Source organism: Heterodontus francisci, chromosome 3, assembly GCF_036365525.1.
Source record: "Heterodontus francisci isolate sHetFra1 chromosome 3, sHetFra1.hap1, whole genome shotgun sequence".
Taxonomy (NCBI): Eukaryota; Metazoa; Chordata; class Chondrichthyes; order Heterodontiformes; family Heterodontidae; genus Heterodontus; species Heterodontus francisci.
This window is the reverse complement of record NC_090373.1, coordinates 46,834,905-46,850,858: the sequence shown is the minus strand read 5'-3', so window position 1 is coordinate 46,850,858 and position 15,954 is coordinate 46,834,905. Positions and strand designations below refer to the sequence as shown.

The 15,954-nt window shown below is 44.7% G+C and overlaps 1 protein-coding gene across 1 annotated transcript in view; it reads left to right on the top strand.

Moving 5' to 3' along the window:
• dlgap2a (discs, large (Drosophila) homolog-associated protein 2a) overlaps positions 1–15,954 on the top strand; it is a 1,214,142-nt gene that overhangs the window by 167,785 nt on the left and 1,030,403 nt on the right. The gene's annotated exons all lie outside the window — the stretch shown is intronic.

Sequence of the window (15,954 nt, the reverse complement as noted above, 5' to 3'; positions counted from 1 at the left end):
AATGCATACTGTCCATCCGACTGCTCACCACCTCTGATCCAGTACACCTACTCAGCATCTATGCTCCAACACTCTGCTCCCCACCTGAAGCTAAAGATTAGTTCTACGAGGAACTCCATAACATCATTAGCAGCATCCCCAACACCGAACACCTATTCCTGCTGGGGGACTTTAATGCCAGGGTTGGGGCCGACCATGACTCATGGCCCTCCTGCCTTGGGCGCTATGGCGTTGGAAGGATGAATGAGAATGGGCAGAGACTGCTTGAGTTGTGTTCCTATCATAACCTCTGCATCACCAACTCGTTCTTTCACACTAAACCCTGTCACCAGGTTTCATGGAGGCACCCAAGATCGCGTCGTTGGCACCAGCTAGACCTCATTGTCACAAGGCAAGCCGCCTTAAACAGTGTTCAAATCACATGCAGCTTCCACAGTGCGGACTGCGACACCGACCACTCCCTGGTGTGCAGCAAGGTTAGACTCAGACCAAAGAAGTTGCATCATTCCAAGCAGAAGGGCCACCCGCGCATCAACACGAACAGAATTTCTCACCCACAGCTGTTACAAAAATTTCTAAATTCACTTGTAACAGCCCTTCAAAACACTCCCACAGGGGATGCTGAGACCAAGTGGGCCCACATCAGAGATGCCATCTATGAGTCAGCTTTGACCACCTACGGCAAAAGTGCGAAGAGAAATGCGGACTGGTTTCAATCTCATAATGAAGAGCTGGAACCTGTCATAGCCACTAAGCGCATTGCACTGTTGAACTACAAGAAAGCCCCCCAGCGAGTTAACATCGGTAGCACTTAAAGCAGCCAGAAGCACTGCACAAAGAACAGTCAGGCGCTGCGCAAACGACTACTGGCAACACCTATGCAGTCATATTCAGCTGGCCTCAGACACCGGAAACATCAGAGGAATGTATGATGGCATTAAGAGAGCTCTTGGGCCAACCATCAAGAAGATTGCCCCCCACAAATCTAAATCAGGGGACATAATCACTGACCAACGCAAACAGATGGACCGCTGGGTTGAGCACTACCTAGAACTGTACTCCAGGGAGAATGTTGTCACTGAGACTGCCCTCAATGCAGCCCAGCCTCTACCAGTCATGGATGAGCTGGACATACAGCCAACAAAATCGGAACTCAGTGAAGCCATTGATTCTCTAGCCAGCGGAAAAGCCCCTGGGAAGGACAGCATTACCCCTGAAATAATCAAGAGTGCCAAGCCTGCTATACTCTCAGCACTACATGAACTGCTATGCCTGTGCTGGGACGAGGGAGCAGTACCTCAGGACATGCGCGATGCCAATATCATCACCCTCTATAAAAACAAAGGTGACAGCGGTGATTGCAACAACTACCATGGAATCTCCCTGCTCAGCATAGTGGGGAAAGTCTTTGCTCGAGTCGCTCTAAACAGGCTCCAGAAGCTGGCCGAACGCATCTACCCTGAGGCACAGTGTGGCTTTCGTGCAGAGAGATCGACCGTTGACATGCTGTTCTCCCTTCGTCAGATACAGGAGAAATGCCGCGAACAACAGATGCCCCTCTACATTGCTTTCATTGATCTCACCAAAGCCTTTGACCTCATCAGCAGACGTGGTCTCTTCAGACTACTAGAAAAGGTCGGATGTCCACCAAAGCTACTAAGTATCATCACCTCATTCCATGACAATATGAAAGGCACAATCCAACATGGTGGCTCCTCATCAGACCCGTTTCCTATCCTGAGTGGCATGAAACAGGGCTGTGTTCTCGCACCCACACTTTTTGGGATTTTCTTCTCCCTGCTGCTTTCACATGCGTTCAAGTCCTCTGAAGAAGGAATTTTCCTCCACACAAGATCAGGGGGCAGGTTGTTCAACCTTGCCCGTCTAAGAGCGAAGTCCAAAGTATGGAAAGTCCTCATCAGGGAACTCCTCTTTGCTGACGATGCTGCTTTAACATCTCACACTGAAGAGTGCATGCAGAGTCTCATTGACAGGTTTGCAGCTGCCTGCAATGAATTTGGCCTAACCATCAGCCTCAAGAAAACGAATATCATGCGGCAGGATGTCAGAAATGCTCCATCCATCAATATTGGCGACCACGCTCTGGAAGTGGTTCAAGAGTTCACCTACCTAGGCTCAACTATCACCAGTAACTTGTCTCTAGATGCAGAAATCAACAAGCGCATGGGAAAGGCTTCCACTGCTATGTACAGACTGGCCAAGAGAGTGTGGGAAAATGGCGCACTGACACGGAACACAAAAGTCCGAGTGTATCAAGCCTGTGTCCTCAGTACCTTGCTCTATGGCAGCGAGGCCTGGACAACGTATATCAGCCAAGAGCGACGTCTCAATTCATTCCATCTTCGCTGCCTCCGGAGAATACTTGGCATCAGGTGGCAGGACCGTATCTCCAACACAGAAGTCCTTGAGGCGGCCAACATCCCCAGCTTATTCACACTACTGAGTCAGTGGCGCTTGAGATGGCTTGACCATGTGAGCCGCATGGAAGATGGCAGGATCCCCAAAGATACATTGTACAGCGAGCTCGCCACTGGTATCAGACCCACCGGCCATCCATGTCTCCGCTTTAAAGACGTCTGCAAACGCGACATGAAGTCCTGTGACATTGATCACAAGTCGTGGGAGTCAGTTGCCAGCGTTCGCCAGAGCTGGTGGGCAGCCATAAAGGTGGGGCTAAAGTGTGGCGAGTCGAAGAGACTTAGCAGTTGGCAGGAAAAAAGACAGAGGCGCAAGGGGAGAGCCAACTGTGTAACAGCCCCGACAAACAAATTTTTCTGCAGCACCTGTGGAAGAGCCTGCCACTCTAGAATTGGCCTTTATAGCCACTCCAGGCGCTGCTCCACACACCACTGACCACCTCTGGGCGCGTATCCATTGTCTCTCGAGATAAGGAGGCCAAAGAATTCTGTACCTGTTTGATGGAGTACGAAATACTAACATGACACCTTCCAAATCATATATTTCGTACAGAGGCCTAATGTATCTACAATACAAAAGAATAATACACCATTGGAGTGTTTTTTAAATAACAAATAATTGAAATAAATTATTGGGAACTATTGTTATTGTTGGAATCATTACCAAAGGATGCCAATTTGGTTGGAATATCATTTAAAAGCACAAAGTAAGTGTTGTTATTGATTATTGCATTGAATCATATTAAAGCTGCATTTTTAAAGTAAAATTCCATAAGATAACACTTCTTGTTTATTTTCTGACAATTTCGCAGAGGAGGAAATGGAAGTTGCAGAACATGAATGCCTGTTTGTTTCTAAAATGATGCAGTTAATGAGCTGTATTTGTATTTGAACATCAACAATTTGTGGATTGGCGAAATGCTATGTAAAATCATGCAAAGGATAAACTTTCTGTATAGTTACATTTTTCAGATTTGAATAAAATAACAGTTGTGCTACTTCAGAATGATGCAAACTGCATTTGCGTGTACGCATGTTTAAAACATCAACTTTATTGTGGATTCAGTGTGAGGAAAGCTTGTGAGCATATTATACTCATATTGTACCTGATCAAGGTTGGTTGGAATGAAAGTCATCATCTTTTTTCTCTCCAGCCACTGTAAAATTCTTTGTGAATATGGTTAGGGCAGTCTGTCAGTCAGGTTCCCAATTGGTGCCAACCCACAGCGCAGCTACTAATTGTATTTTTATTGTGATCCCCTTGTAAAGAAAATGTGTGATTAACAAGGTGGACAAGGGAGAAAAGGTGCAAAAAGAATTTAAGAGGGGAATGCAAAAGACATGTTTGGAGAGAAGGATTTTGAGGAAATTTTTGAAGGTGAGGAGGAAAGTAGGAAATTGTACATAATTAACATATTTATTCAGCTGGTTTGTGAAGGTATCTCATCTCACTGTCACTCCAAAGGCTGGAGACAATTACAGATGCAAGTTAAAATCAGGAAGTATGGAGTAAGAAGGGAAGTCATGTAACACTTTTTCACCGTGGCATTAAGTTACTGGAAGATTTGGACCTAAAGTTTATGAATGAGTTGAAGAGACAATTAGATCTGAAAAGAAAGCAGTTGTGGGATTTGGTGTGAAATCAAGATGTCTGTTTTTTTTTCAAAGATCGATTAACTTGTTGGATTAACTCCTTTATGCTCTTCCTGGTCTTGGATTTTTTACAGACTTTGTTTATGTACTCCGGCAGCTGACTCATCTGTGTCATTAGCTGTTTTAGGCATGAATGTCAAATGTTCAACTGACAAGTTAATTCTTGTTTTCCAGGTTGATGTGTTTCATTTAGACTTGCTCAGAGCACAGGTGTTAGCATCAATCAGTTATCATAAAATTTTTGTCAAGAACTATTTATTTGCACCTGCTTAGCAATGGATACCCAAATATTATTTTTTGTGGACCAGCGTTATGGTCAGCTATGAAACACGTTGACTATTGGTGGCGATTTTGAGAAAATACCTTGTTGGACATTGAACAACAAAGAGGATTTCCAGTTTCCTTTCCAGTGATAAATGGTCACAACCATGGGGACACTTGCGTCACAATATGATCAACAAAGACAGTTGGCGGCACCTAAATTTCTTTGCATAGTGATTTGCAGAGCTGTGTCCACACTAAGGTAAATGATCACCCAGCACTGGTCCTGATAGACATATCCACATTAGTACTGTGTTGATGCTGTTTTGCTTGTAATTGTGTGAAATAATAATAGTTTGGATAAAAGGTGTTACTTAAGGTCTAGAATGTTGGGGAGGATTCTGGCAGGTAGTTGCCTCTTAGAGATTTTAGTATAAACGTTTGCACATATTTTGAGGTGTAAGAGGTGAGCAACAATTAAAAACAGTAATATTATTAGTCTTGTTTAAAATTACAATATTGAAAATGGACTATTTTCAACATTTTCACCTTGTAGATTCCAACTCTGAGCTGTGGTGGTTTTTTTTAACCAAAATCCAAATCCAACATTCTTATTGGGTAAAACCTGAATGTTGGGCTCGAAATTGGGCTCAGAAGCAGCTGTTTTTTGTTCTTAGAGCTCTAAAATGGTATTTGTGGCACATGTGTTTGCACGGTTGTGACTTGAAGTGCACTAGACATGTTCTTGGTGCAGGTGTTAACGCGTGAGCAGTGAACATCTGCCAGAAGACTGCCAACCAACCTATTAATTTTCCTTTCTATCTCCTTCCCTTTATCTCTCAACCCAAATTTTTCCTCTCTTCATTTCTCTTTCTGCACCTGTTTTGACATTGAATTCACCCACTCTAAGTCATCTTCCTCAGTCCTTCCTCTGGTTATTTCTCAATCCTTCAATCTCATTGGTTAACAAGATACATTCATTGTCCTTTTGCTCATCAAGGTCCCAGATATCCTGTTGCCCTCACTGCTGCTACCAGCTTGTACTTCGAGCATCTTTGTGTGCAAATGTCTTTCAAACCAAAATGCGCATGAACATGTCTAACAGGGAACAGAGGTTTAGTGGGTAAGGCAGTATAAGGATTATGTTACGGGATTAGTAATCCAGAGGCTGGGACTAATGATCTGAAGACCAGAGTTCAAAAACACCATGATAGCTGGGGAATTCAAATTCAGTTAATTAAGTAAATCAGGGCCAGAATTTTATGTCGGACCGGAGGCCCCGCACACCAGCAGACAAAGTCAGGGGTGAGCCCACCTCCGCTGGGCGTGGAAGCCACACCATAATTTTACGTGGCCCAGGCCCTTAATTGGCCTGGGGTGGGACTTACACTCCTCTGAAGCATGAAGTCCCACCTCCAAGTGCTGCCGGCCAAACAGTGGGCTGGCAGCTCTTCAGTCCCTGCAGCACCACCTGGAACAGTAGGCACTGCCGGGACTGCACCCTGCCAGGACCTGCAACATGAACTAGTCCCCAAAATACAGGTAAGTATGTGGGGCATTGCTGGGTACAATCTCTGGTGATGCGGTGGGGGGTAGGGGGGGGGAATGGGTGGGTGGGCGGGGGTCACTCGAGAAGTGGGGGTGCTCCAGTGGGGAATGGCTTGTGCCGCGGGGGGACCATCCGTCGAGCACATGGTGCCTGCTCAGGAGGCCCTCCCACAGTCCACAAGGAGGCTGCTAGGTTTTACTTGGCGGCCTTCTAAACTACTGAACTGCCCACCTACCCAACCAGTGGCGGCAGGAGGAGGTCCTTAAGTGGCAATTAATTGGCCTGGGGCGCACGGGCTTTTTGTCATTTTCCCCTGCTGCTCATCAAATTGCAGTGGGGGTGGGAATGACATCCCCCACCACCCACTCAATTTACTGATGCCCCCTCTGCCTCCAGCCCGCTCCTGTGGAAGGCGTAAAATTCTGGCCCAGGAATAAAAAAAAGCTAGTATTCGGAATGGTGACCATGAAATTGCCAGATTGTTGTAAAAACCCATCTGGTTCACTGGGAAGGAAATCTGCCATCCTTACCCGGTCTGGCTGACGTGTGACTCCAGACCCACAGCAATGTGGTCAACTCTTAACTGCCCTCTGAAGTGACCTAGCAATCCATTCAGTTTTAGAGGGATGGGCAAGAATGTTGGCTTTGCAATTGCCACCGACATCCCATGAATGAATTTTTTAAAAAGCTGCGAAATGCCCTGCTCCAGCAAAGTCAGGACTTTTGTTTCCCAGAAATATGGTGGACTAACTGGTAGAATTTCCATCAGAACAGTTCAACCCTTGTTTCCAACACCTAAAAATGTTTCTGATAACTTTTGTGACTACCGTGAATACAAATGCCTAATTTTCTGTGCATATGCAAAACCCAATTTCTCACCCTCTCACTGACACCAAATCAGCCAGGAGCAGGAATACTGATGAAAACCTGTCCTGCATAAGAAATGAGACTGGGCCCCCAACATCTCCCCCACACCCCCCCCCCCACCCCACATCTCCCCCACACCCCCCCCCCCCCACATCTTCCCCACACCCCCCCTCCACATCTTCCCCACACCCCACACCCCCCCCCCCCCCCTCCACCTGCTAGAAAAATACTGTGGCTTTTTGACAGTTTCACTTGGACAAGCAAAGTTATGCATTTCTGAGTGGAAAATCCATCCCTTCGTGCAGTGGTAAGGTGAGACAAAGTCTGGGCTGCTCCAATGACCAATAGAATACTTCAAACGTAGAAAAATGCTGGCAGGAACAGATTTGGTTGAAGGGAATTTCTCAGAAAGCATTTAAGAGGCTGATGTAAAACAATGCTCTTTTACTTCAAGAAGTATTATAAGTATATTTGCAGGTTGAGCTGAGAAATTCAAGATGAACACAACCAAATATATTTCAATTACTTTTGTTAGTACTACTTTTTAGGAAAGTCAATTTTTGGGACTAGGGAATCTGCCTTTTTCATCTATTCCAAACTGAACTTAATGCTCTTAAGAGGTTGGAGGCCGGCTATCAACAAGCGGGAAAACACCAGGGATTCAAAAGGTGTGCCAGGAGATCGGATGCTGGATATAAATGAGCAGGGGAGCAGCCAGGGCAGGAGATCAGAGGCCGGATGTAAAGGAGTGAGAACAGAGTGGGGGATTGGAGGCCGGATGTAAAGGAGCGTGAACAGAGTGTGGATTGGAGACTGGCTGTATCGGAGTGGGAACAGAGTGTGGATTGGAGGCCGGATGTATCGGAGCGGGAACAGAGTGTGGATTGGTGGCCGGATGTATCGGAGCGGGAACAGAGTGTGGATTGGAGGCCGGATGTATCGGAGCGGGAACAGTGTGTGGATTGGAGGCCTGATGTATCGGAGCGGGAACAGAGTGTGGATTGGAGGCCGGATGTATCGGAGCGGGAACAGAGTGTGGATTGGAGGCCGGATGTATCGGAGCGGGAACAGAGTGTGGATTGGAGGCCGGATGTATCGGAGCGGGAACAGAGTGTGGATTGGAGGCCGGATGTATCGGAGCGGGAACAGAGTGTGGATTGGAGGCCGGATGTATCGGAGCGGGAACAGAGTGTGGATTGGAGGCCGGATGTATCGGAGCGGGAACAGAGTGTGGATTGGAGGCCGGATGTATCGGAGTGGGAACAGAGTGTGGATTGGAGGCCGGATGTATCGGAGTGGGAACAGAGTGTGGATTGGAGGCCGGATGTATCGGAGTTGGGAACCAAATCAAACAGAGGAGATAATCTCAAAGTGAGGTCAGGATGACATCACAATCAGCACAAAGGGCGGAGCTTCAGAACCTGATGCTTTCAAGGCCAGTATGTTAGTTAAGTATCTATAAACCAATTTTGTTGTGCGTTGGTATTTTTAGCATCTGATCAATTCATTTAAGAATCAGAGAGCCCAGAGGCAAATGAGCGCATCAGCTAGAAAGTTAGAAACACCTAAAGTGATATCAGCATAAGAGAAGAAGCTGATTGGTGAGTAGCTGCAATATTTTTTTCGTCTTTAGTTTGTTTCTGTGAAGTTAGTCATAGATGCATGGCAGGACACTTCCGTCCCATGTCCTGAATAACCACATGTGCAGTAAGTGTCATCAGCGACAGGCGCTCGATCTCCGGGTATCGGGTTTTGAGCCGCAACTGGAACTACTGCGATGCTTCCACAAGACTGAGAGTTTTATGGATAGCACATTTCAGGAAGATGTCACCCTGCAGCTTAAGAGATTGGAGGCACAGAAGGAATGGGTGACTGCCACGCAGCCAAAGTGGACCAGGCAGGTAATACGGGAATCGTGTGCATGCATTTTGCTCTCAGTTGAGAGATCATGCCAGAGGGAGGGCTGTAGATTCTTAGAACATTGGAACCAGTTCTGGGGGGCGGTGGGACCTGTACAGGCCAGACAGGTTGCACGACAACAGGGCAGGGACCAATGTTCTTGCAGGGCCGTTTGCTTGTGCTGTTGGGGAGTGTTTAAACTAATTTGGCAGGGAGATGGGAAAAAGGATATAGCCTTAGTACAGAGAAACAAGGTGCACAAAGGATTGGGAGAGACAGATAGCATTAGAGAAAGAAATAGTGAGGTACTAGGTGGGGTCAGACTAAAAGGGAATAAAATAAGGTGTAAATTAGTTTCAAGGTGCATGTGCGCAAATGGATGAAGCATGGTAAATAAGGTTGGTGAGCTGCAGGCACAAATGCCACATGGGAAATGATGATCTGGTTATAATGGAGACCTGGCTCAAATTAGGATAGGACTGGGTGTTAAATATTCCTGGATACAGGGTGTTCAGGAAAGATAGGAAAGGAAAGAAAGGAGGAGGGGTGGCAGTATTGATTAAGGAGAATGTAACAGTGTGGAAGAGAGAGGATGTCCTGCAGTGGTTGGGAATAGAATCTATTTGGTTAGAGTTAAGAAACAATAGAAATGCTATTACACTACTGGATGTATTCTATAGGCCAATATCTAGTGGGAAAAATGTAGAGCAGCAAATTTGCAGGGAAATCACAGAAAGGTGCAAGAGTAGTGATAATGGGGTGCTTCAGTTATCCTTGTAGGCTGGGTAGTCATAGTCATAGAGTGATACAGCACTGAAACAGGCCCGTCGGCCCACTGAGCCTGTGCTGACCATCAACCACCTATTTATACTAATCCTACATTAATCCCAAATTCCCTACCACATCCCCAGGTAGTGTAAAGGGCAGAGAGGGGGAAGAGTTTCTGAAATGTGTTCAGGAGAATTTCCTAGATCAGTATGTTTCTGGCCCAACAAGGAAAGACGGATTGCTGGATCTGGTTCTGGGGAATGAGTTGCATCATGTGCCAGTAAGGGACATATGAACGTATGAATCAGGAGCAGGAATAGGCCATTCGCACCCTTGATCCTGCCCCGCCATTCAATAAGCTGATGGCTGAACTGATTACTCCACATTATCACCTACCCCCAATAACTTTTCACCCACTTGCTTATCAAGAATCTATCTACCTCTGCCTTAAACATTTTCAAAGACTCTGCTTCCACTGCCTTTTGAGGAAGATAATTCCAAAGACTCACGGCCCTCTGAGAAAAAAGTTCTCCTCATCTCTATCTTAAATGGGCGACCCCTTATTTTTCAACAGTGACCCCTGGTTCTAGATTCTCCCACAAGGGGAAACATCCTTTCCACATCCACCCTGTCAAGACCCCTCAGGATCTTGTATGTTTCAATCAAGTTGACTCTTACTCTTCTAAATTCCAGCGGATAGAAGCCTAGCCTGTCCAATCTTTCCTCATAAGATAGCCCGCCATTCCAGGTATAGTAAACCTTCTCTGAACTGCTTCCAATGCATTTACATCCTTCCATAAATAAGGAGACCAATACTGTACACAGTACTCCAGATGTGGTCTCACCAATGCCCTGTATAACTGAAGCATAATCTTCCTACTTTTGTATTCACTTCCACTCACGATAAACAATAACATTCTATTAGCTTTCCTAATTACGTGCTGTACCTGCATATTAACCTTTTGTGATTCATGCACTAGGACACCCAGATCCTTCCGCATCTCAGAGCTCTGCAAGCTCTCACCATTTAGATAATATGCTTCTTTTTTATTCTTCCTGCCAAAATGGACAACTTTGCATTTTCCCACATTATAATCCATCTGCCATATTTTTGCACACTCACTTAACCTATCTATATCCCTTTGTAGCCTCCTTATGTCCTCTTCACAACCGACTTTCCTACCTATCTTTGTGTCATCAGCAAATTTAGCAACCATACCTTCGGTCCCTTCATCTAAGTCATTTATATAAATTGTAAAAAGTTGAGGCCCCAGCACGGATTCCCACCACTTGTTGTATCTTACCAACCAGAAAATTACCATTCATGCATACTCTCTGTTTCCTGTTAGCTAGCCAATCTTCTATCCATGCCAGTATGTTACCCCCTACACCATGAGCTTTTATTTTCTGCAATAATCTTTGATGCGGCACCTTATCAAATGCCTTCTGGAAATCTAAATACAATACATCCACCGGTTCCCCTTCATCCACAGCACATGTAACTCCCTCAAAGAACTCCAGTAAATTGGTTAAACATGATTTCCCTTTCACAAAACCATGTTGACTCTGCCTGATTACCTTGAATTTTTCTAAATGCCCTGCTATAACATCTTTAATAATAGCTTCTAACATTTTCCCTAAGACAGATGTTAAGCTAACTGGCCTGTAGTTTCCTGCTTTCTGTCCCCCTCCCTTTTTGATTAAAGGAGTTACATTCACTATTTTCCAGTCTAGCGGAACCTTCCCCAAATCTAGGGAATTTTGGAAAATTAAATCTAACACATCAACTAAATCACTAGCTACTTCTTTTAACACACTAGGATGAAGTCCATCAGGTCCTGGGGACTTGTCATCCTGCAGCTCCAACAATTTGTTCAGTACCACTTCCCTGGTGATTGTAATTTTCTTGAGTTCCTCCCTCCCTTCCATTTCCTAATTTATCGCTAATTCTGGGATCTTATTTGTATCTTCTATAGTGAAGACTGATTCAAAATACCTGTTCAATTCATCTGCCATCTCCTTATTATCCATTATTAATTCCCCAGACTCACTTTCTATAGGACCAATGTTCAATTTATTCACTCTTTTTAAAATAATTATAGAAACTCTTACTATCTGTCTTTATATTTCTAGTTAGCTTTCTCTCATACTCTAATTTTACCTTCCTTATCAATCTTTTAGTCAATCTTTGCTGTTTTTTATATTCTGTCCAATCTTCTGACCTGCCATCCATCATTGTGCAATTATATGCTTTTTCTTTAAGTTTGCTATTATCTTTTTATCTTTAACTGCTGTAGTTAACTACAGATGGCAGGTCTGCCCCGCACCATCCCCCCCACGCCTTGGAATTTTCCTTTCTCGTTGAAATGTATCTATTCTGTGTATCCTGAAATATTCCCATTAAATGTTTGTCATTGCATCTCTATTGACCTATCCCTTAAACCTAATTTGCCAGTTTACTTTAGCCAGCTCTGCTTTCATACCCTCATAATTGCCCTTATTTAAGTTTAAAATACTGGTCTTGGACCCACTCTTCTCTCCCTCAAACTGAATGTAAAATTCAATCATATTATGATCGCAGTTACCTAGGGGTGCCTTAACTATGAGGCCATTAATTAATCCTATCTCATTACACAATACCAGGTCTAGTATAGCCTGCTCTCTGGTTGGCTTCGGAACATACTGTTCCAAGAAATTATCCCGAAAACATTCTATGTACTGCTTATCTAGGCTACTTCCGCCCATCTGGTTTCTCCAGTTTATGTGTAGGTTAAAATCCCGCAAGATTATCGCAGTACCTTTCTGACAAGCTGCCATTATTTCTTCCTTTATAACCCATCATACGGTGTGGTTAATGCTAGATGGCCTGCACACCACTCCCACAAGTGACTTCTTGCTTTTATGATTTCTCATCTCTACCCAAACTGCTTCTAGATCCTGGTTTCTTGAACTTCGGTCATCCCTCTTTATTGCAGTAATACCATCATTAATTAACAGAGCCACCCCTCCACAGCTTCCTGTCCTTCCTAAATGCTTATTTCTTTCTATCTGCGCTGTCAGTTCATCTATTTTATTTCGAATGCTACATGCATTCAGATATAGAGCTTTTCGTTTTGCCCTTTTATTATTTTTGTAACCTCTAGCCTTATCTGTTGATTTAGACTTAGATCTGTACGCTCTGTCCTTTCCTGTCACAGTCTGTTTATCAGTTCCCATATTAATACCTTTCTCTCTTGCCTCGTTTCTACTCCTTGATTTCCCGTATCTTCTCAAATTTGATCCCTTGCCCCCACAGTTCAGTTTAAAACCCTCTCCACTTCCCTCATTATGCAGCTCACTGGATCACCGGCCCCAGCACAGTTCAGGTGTAGACCGTCCCAATGAAATAGCCACCACTTTCCCCAGTACTGGTGCAAGTGCCCCATGAACCGAAGCCCACTTCTATTATACCAGTCTTTGAGCCACGCATTAATTTCTCTAATCTTATTTGTCCTATGCCAATTTGCACGTAGCTCAGGTAATAATCCAGAGATTATTACCTTTGAGGTTTTGCTTCTTAATTTAGTGCCTCGTTCCTCATACTGAATATGTGGAACCTCTTTCCTTGTCCTGCTTATGTTGTTGGTACCTACATGGACCACGATGACTGGATCGTCCCCCTCCCAATGTAACTTCTTCTCCCGTCCTGAGCAGATGTCCTGAACCTTGGCAGGCAACACAGCTGTCTGTACTCTCACTCTTTGCTGCAGAGAACAGTGTCAATCCCCCTAACTATACTGGGAATATTTAGGGAATAATGAGCATAGTATCATAAGGTTTAGACTGGCTATAGAAAAGGACAAGGAATCATCTGGAATAAAATTACTTCATTGGGAGAGAACCAATTTCAGTGGGTTGAGAGTGGATCTGCCCCGGTAAAGTGGAATCAATTCTCTGGTTTAGTTTAGTTTAGTTTAGTTTAGAGATACAGCACTGAAACAGGCCCTTCGGCCCACTGAGTCTGTGCCGACCATCAACCACCCATTTATATACTAATCCTACACTAATTCCATATTCCTACCACATCCCCACCGATCCCTATCACCTACCTATACTAGGGACAATTTATAATGGCCAATTTACCTATCAACCCGCAAGTCTTTGGCATGTGGGAGGAAACCGGTGCACCCGGAGGAAACCCACGCAGACACAGGGAGAACTTGCAAACTCCACACAGGCAGTACCCAGAATTGAACCCGGGTCGCTGGAGCTGTGAGGCTGCGGTGCTAACCACTGCGCCACTGTGCCGCCCTGATTTCTATGAAATCAATGATTGGCAGGCATAACTGTTACATTACAATGGGCTGCCTGTAAAGAGATGATTCGAGTACAGTTGAGGTACATTCCCATGATGGGGAACAGAGTGGCAACCAAAACCAGAGCTCCCTGGATGACGATGGTGATAGAGAGTAAGATGAAACAGTAAAAGTGTGCGTAGGGCAGATGGTGGGTTGTTCATAGAAGTGAGAACCAGACTGAATATAGAAAGTTCATAGGGAGGTGAGAAAGAAAATCAGAGAGGCAAAGAGAGAGCATGAAAACAGACTGGCAGCGAGTGGTTAGGATCTGGAATGAACTGCCTGAAAATGTGGTGGAGGCCGATTCAATCATGGCTTTCAAAAGGGAATTTGATAAGCATTTAAAGGGAATAAAATTGCAGGGCTACGGGGAAAAGATGGGAGAATCAGACTATCTAAATTGCTCTTGCAGAGAACTGGCATGGACTTGATGGGAAGAATGGCCTCCTTCTTTCCTGTAACCATACTGTAATTTATATTTCTACTCTAATGTAAAATAAATATGTGGGAATATGACTGTCAGGTTGATAGTGATTTAATAGCCCAAACGATAAAAATGGCCTTTTTGGTGTTTTGAATCTTAAAAATGGAGATTACCATCAATGTTCCTTCCAAGCTGTGTGGCCACAACCTAAATGTCCCTGCACAGGCCACCCACAAGTTGGCCCCTTTAAATTAACATTCTTCCATGGCACGCAAAAAAATTAAAGGGGCTGCGCACTTAAATTGTCCATGCAATTGAAAAAAGAATTAGAGGGAATGTTGGTCACTATTAGATTAATCTGCAGCATATGGAATCTGAGAATTTGCTTTGGCACTCGCTTTTCAACTCGTTAATTATTTATTACAATGCAATCTCTTCAGAAGTTGCACATTTTGAGCAATTTTGATTTTGTATATATGATCCCAAGTTTGTGAACAGGTAACCTTGTTACATTTTGGATGAGATTTGAGTCCACTGAAGCAAGTTCAATTCTGTGTTGTTTGAGATCATGATAAAGGCTGTCAGACTTGCGCATTGGCTGCACAACATATTTTTATGCATAGTGTTACGATCAGGTGAGGAATGGTCACAAGTTTCCCCTGTTGTCCTTCTCCTTGTTTGACCACAACAGGGTTTATTCCTTTTAAAACAGTGGATGTGCTACCACTTCAGTGAGTGTTTAACCTTTTATCTTTGTTGTGATCATAAAATAACCAATCGGACAGGTTTTCTTGAGTTTAAACAAGAAAGAGTTCAGTTTATTGTACTTAAAAAAAAATCTAAACCCAATCTGGATAAAATAATAAAATTACACGACACTTTTGCGCACACAGGCACTAGAGAATCACATGCACACATACCCACACATGAGAATCACATACACAAACAGGTTACAGAGTGTTGAGGGATAGTTTGAGTTGAATTAGAATCCAGAACAAATAAAAATAGTATACAGTCTGTGAGGTCTGGTAATTCCATTGATTTCTAGCTGAAGTTGTGTTCTTGAAGTCTCTGGCTGGTATAAGTGCACTTTGCAGCTGGCCCAGCTGGATCAGGTTTTTCTTCGAGACAGAGTTGTAGGTGGCTTTCTTGCCTGGGGTTTCGGTCTGTAGCAATGGTAGACTTAGATGCTCCACAAAACTTGCAGTATATCTGAAGAAAGAGAGAGAGACACACACACAGATCCACTGGGGTTTTGTCTGGTTAGCTCTCAAAGCTTGTCTTTTTGCAAAAGACACCTAGGCCGGAATTTTACGCCACCCCAACGAGCCGGATGTTGGCGGGGGTGGCGTAAAATGGAGTGGGAGGCTCCGGGAGGCCTTCCTGACCCCCTCCCGCCTCCACCTCACTCTAAGTTGGGTGGGGGGGGGGGGGATAAACGGGCCGCCCGCCCCAGGCCAATCATGCCCTTAAGTTGCCAATTAACGGCCACTTCAAGGCCTTTGTCCGCCTCCACGTTGATTTTACGTGTGGCAAACAGGCGTCCTGGAGCTGGGAAATGTCGCCCAGGAAAAGCTGTTGGCCTCTCCATGACCCAAGATGCCCCCTTCTCCCCAAACGACTGCCTTTGCCTCACTGGGGCCTGACACTCGGTGAGGCAACCCAAATTTACCTGGACTCCTGGCTCCATGTCCTCAGCTGGACTGCAGTCCCAGCAGTGGCCACCATTCCCGGTGGCGCAGCTGGAACTAAGAGCTG